This window comes from Phoenix dactylifera, chromosome 10 (assembly GCF_051530095.1).
Source record: "Phoenix dactylifera cultivar Ajwa chromosome 10, Ajwa_hap1_PhDact_Kaust_v1.1, whole genome shotgun sequence".
NCBI lineage: Eukaryota > Viridiplantae > Streptophyta > Magnoliopsida > Arecales > Arecaceae > Phoenix > Phoenix dactylifera.
In genome coordinates, this window is record NC_143199.1 from 167,501 (window position 1) to 172,500 (window position 5,000).

The following is a 5,000-nucleotide window of genomic DNA, read 5'->3' on the forward strand; positions in this document are numbered from 1 at the left end:
TGCCATGGCTTTGGCACGCTGGGCACCGTCTTGGCCGACCTTGGAGGCACTTGGCCAAGCATTGGAGGCCTTGGCTTGGCCTAGGCTTGGCCAAGTGTGAATGGGCTTGGCCTATTGCGAAGAGTCACGGCAAAGGTTCGACCGAAGCTCGCGGCGCCCCGGACGGAGCCGGGCCGCTCCCGCCTTTGCCGCGGCGCACGGGCGCCGCCGCCGTCCGGCCGTCGCGGCGGCCGCGCACGGCACTTCGGCTTCCTCCGTTGGCCCTCCCGGGACGCGCGACCCGTGCGACCGGGACGCGCATCCCGTGCGACCGGGACGCATGTCCGGGCGGTTCCCGTTTGCAACGCTCCTCGGTACTTTGGAACGCTTGGGGTGGGCTTTGGGCGGATGCCCCGCTGGGGTGGTAGGGAGGGGGGGCTGCTGCCGCCGCGGCGGGCCTTCCGCTCCACTCCGCACAAGCCCGCCGTGGGCACTCGCTGCGGGCGTGCCCGGCACCGTTCGTCCTCGAGGGATTCGGCCCGTCGGCTCGCTCGGATGGGCCACGCGCAGCGGGCCCACGACGGAGCCGGCACGCTCCTTCTGCAGGCGCGGCGCTCGGTCTACGCCTCCGGCCGGCCGTTGCGGCGGCCGTGCACGGCGCTTCGGATCGGTCGGCCCGTCGTCCCGTCCCTGACGAAGTTTTCGCGGCCGCGCGCGCGCGGAGTTGGATCGGCCTTACTTGGTCCGATCCTTCGCCCTCGCATGTTGCGTGGGCTCGGTCCCGTCCCGTTCGGTGAAATCTTTGTCCGCTCTGGTGCGTCCCTGTGGGTTCCTTTGTCGGTTTTGCGGGTTCGGCCGGGCCTTCCGTGCCGGCCCGTCGGCTCGCTCGGATGGGCCCCGCGGAGTTGGCCCACGACGGAGCCGGCACGCTCCTTCCGCTGGTGCGGCGCTCGGTCTATTCCTTCGGTCGGCCCTTGCGGCGGCCGTGCGCGGTGCTTCGGATCGGTCGGCCGGTCTTCCCGTCCCTCATGAAGTGTTCGCGGCCGCGCGCGCGCGGAGTTGGATCGGCCTTACTTGGTCCGATCCTTCGCCCTCGCATGTTCCGTGGGCTCGGTCCCGTCCTGTTCGGTGAAATCTTTGTCCGCTCTGGTGCGTCCCTGTGGGTTCCTTTGTCGGTTTTGCGGGTTCGGCCGGGCCTTCCGCGCCGGCCCGTCGGCTCGCTCGGATGGGCCCCGCGGAGTTGGCCCCCGACGGAGCCGGCACGCTCCTTCCGCTGGTGCGGCTCTCGGTCTACGCCTCCAGCCGGCCCTTGTGGCGGCCGTGCGCGGCGCTTCGGTTCGGTCGGCCGGTCTTCCTGTCCCTCACGAAGTGCTCGCGGCCGCGCGCGCGCGGAGTTGGATCGGCCTTACTTGGTCCGATCCGTCGCCATCGCATGTTGCGTGGGCTCGGTCCCGTCTCGGTGAAATCTTGGGCCGCTTTGGTGCGTCCCTGTGGGTTCCTTTGTCGGTTTTGCGGGCTCGGCGCCGGGCCTTCCGCGCCGGTCCGTCGGCTCGCTCGGACGGACCGTGCGCAGGTGGTCCCCGACGGAGCCGGCACGCTCCTTCCGCTGGCGCGGCGCTCGGTCTATGCCTCCGGCCGGCCCTCGCGGCGGCCGTGCGCGGCGCTTCGGTTCGGTCGGCCGGTCGTCCCGTCCCTCACGAAGTTCCTGCGGCCGCGCGTGCGTGGAGCGGGATCGGCCTTACTTGGTCGGATCCGTCGCCCTCGCCTGTTGCGGGGGCTCGGTCCCGTCCCGTTCGGTGAAAGCTTTGCCCGCTCTGGTGCGTCCCCGTGGGTTCCTTTGTCGGTTTTGCGGCCTTGGCGGCGGGCCTTCCGTGTCGGCCCGTCGTGGGCCCGCTGCGCGTCCGTGCGCGGTGCTTCGGATCGGTAGGCCCGTCGTCTGGGTCCCTTACGAAGCTTTGCGCGACCGCTCCTTTGTCGCCGGTCCCCTGTTAGGGCTGACCGAGCCCTCCGTTCGCCCCCTGGCCCGTCGCATGGGCCCCCGGCGCCTCCGCGGCGCCCCACCGAAAACTGTCACGACGCGCATCCAGCGCCGACGAGGTCGCAGGTTACGTGCGGCAGCCGGGGGGCTAGGCCGAGCGGCGGCGGGCCCGCCCACGGACGGGCGCGGGGAGGAGCGCAGCCGGCACGCGGCGCGGAGCGGCGGCGGCATGCCGCCGGGCGGCCGTCGGCTCAACCGTGCCCGAGTCCCGCGGGCACCGCGTCGCCCGGCCGGCGCGAGCGGCGGCGGGCCCGCCCGCGGACGGGCGCGGGGAGGAGCGCAGCCGGCACGCGGCGCGGAGCGGCGGCGGCATGCCGCCGGGCGGCCGACGGCTCAACCATGCCCGAGTCCCGCGGGCACCGCGTCGCCCGGCCGGCGCGAGCGGCGGCGGGCCCGCCCGCGGACGGGCGCGGGGAGGAGCGCAGCCGGCACGCGGCGCGGAGCGGCGGCGGCATGCCGCCGGGCGGCCGACGGCTCAACCATGCCCGAGTCCCGCGGGCACCGCGTCGCCCGGCCGGCGCGAGCGCACGAGGGCGGGAGGCAACCGGGCGGCGCCTGCGGAACCGGATGCGACGGCCGGCGCGGCACGGCCCCGACGGGTCCGCACCGAAGACCAGCGCGGTGCGGATCGACCGCTGATGAGGTCAGAGGTTATGTGCGGCAGCCGGCCGGCTGGCCCGAGCGGCGGCCGGCACGCGACGGGGATCGAGCGGCCCCGACGGCTTGCAGCCGGGCGGCCGACGGCTAGGCCGTACCGGAGTCCCGCGGTCGTTCGGGCGAAGGGGCGCATGCTGCGGGAAAGGCCTGCGGCGGCGAACCGTCCGCCCGGCCGGCCAAGCCTTCCGCGGCGGCGCGCACGTGGCGGCGCGGCCGAGATGACCGAGCGAAGCCCCGACGATGGGCGGCACGCACGTGTCCGTGCGGCCGAGATGACCGAGCGAAGCCCGGGCGGCGCCCGCCGTGCGCCCTGCCGGATCGCGCCTTCCGCCGGCGCGCAACGCCGGTCCCGCGTTCCGGCCGCGGGAGAGGCCTGCGTCGGCGAACCGTCCGCCCCGCCGGCCGAACCTTCCGCGGCTGCGCGCACGTGTCCGTGCGGCCGAGATGACCGAGCGAAGCCCCGGCGACGGGCGGCGCCCGCCGTGCGCCCCGGCGGATTGCGCGGCCCGCCGGCGCGCAACGCCGGGCCCACGTTCCGGCTGCGGGAAAGGCCTGCGGCGGCGAACCGTCCGCCCCGCCGGCCGAACCTTGCGCGGCGGCGCTTACGTGTCCGTGCGGCAGAGATGACCGAGCAAGCTCCGGCGATGGGCGGCGCCCTCCGTGCGCCCCGCCGGATCGCCTGCGAGCGGCGAGCGTCCGGGCGGGCCCCTTTCGCAACTTCCCTCGGTACTCTAAACACCCCTTGCCTCTCGGTCTTCCCCCCGACCCTCTCGGTATTTGCTCGGATATGTGCATGCATCGTCCCTCGTCGCCTTCGGTTATCCTCCCCGGGGTGGGCTTTGCGCCGACGCGCCAACGGGGTGGTAGGGGGGCTGCAGCCGCGGCCGCCGCGTTTCGCCATCCGCGCGTGCGCCGCCGGATCCGAGTGGAGGTCGCGGGCGACTCGTCGATGCTTGTACTAGGTGCGCATGCCGGCAGCCCCCCGCGGGGTGCGGGACCCCCGATCGGCGTGCGAGGGACGGGCGTCCGGGCGGGCCCCGTTTCCAACTTCCCTCGGAACATTAAAACCCCCCGACCCCCTCGGTCTTCGCTCCGGCCCTATCGCTATTGCTCGGATATGTGCATCCACCGTCCCTCGTTGCCTTCGGTTATCTACCCCAGGGTGGGCCTTGCGCCGATGCCCCGATGGGGTGGCAGGGGTGGGGCTGCCGCGGCCGGCGCGTTTCGGCATCCGCGCTTGGGGGCTCGGACCCGAGTGGAGGTCGCGGGCGGCTCGTCGATGCCTGCACCGGGAGCGCATGCCGGCAGCCCCCCGCGGGGCGCCGGACCCCCGATCGGCGTGCGATGGACGGGGGGAGGGGCGGGCCCGGTTTGCAAATTCCCTCGGTACTTTAAAATCTCACGGCCCTGTCGGTGCTCCCTCCGGCCCTATCGCCACTGCTCGGATATGTGCATCCACCGTCCCTCGTTGCCTTCGGTTATCTACCCCGCAGTGGGCTTTGCGCCGATGCCCCGATGGGGTGGCAGGGGGGCACGCTCTAGGCCGTGCCACGGGGCGCGGGCGCCGGCGCCGTACGTCCCTCGCGGCGGCCGTGAGCGGCACCTCGGCTTGCTCGGTCTGTCCTCCCGGGACGCGCGACCCGTGCGACCCGGACGCGCATCCCGTGCGACCGGGACGCGTGTCCGGGCCGTTCCCGTTTGCAACGCTCCTCGGTACTTTGGAACGCTTGGGGTGGGCTTTGGGCGGATGCCCCGCCGGGGTGGTAGGGAGGGGGGGCGGCTGCTGCCGCGGCGGGACTTCCGCTCCACTCCGCACAAGTCCGTCGCCTCGCGGCGGGCGCGCCCGGCACCGTTCGTCCCCGAGGGAGCCGGCACGCGCCCGCCGAGGCCCCGGCGCATGGGCGCCGCCGCCGGCCATCCGCGCGGCGGCCGTGCGCCGGCTTCCTCCGTCGGCCCTCCCGGGATGCGCGACCCGTGCGACCGGGACGCGCATCCCGTGAGACCGGGACGCGTGTCCGGGCCGTTCCCGTTTGCAACGCTCCTCGGTACTTTGGAACGCTTGGGGTGGGCCTTGGGCGGATGCCCCCCCGGGGTGGTAGGGAGGGGGGGCTGCTGCTGCCGCGGCGGGACTTCCGCTCCACTCCGCACAAGTCCGTCGCCTCGCGGCGGGCGCGCCCGGCACCGTTCGTCCCCGAGGGAGCCGGCACGCGCCCGCCGAGGCCCCGGCGCATGGGCGCCGCCGCCGGCCGTCCGCGCGGCGGCCGTGCGCCGGCTTCCTCCGTCGGCCCTCCCGGGATGCGCGACCCGTGCGACCGGGACGCGCATC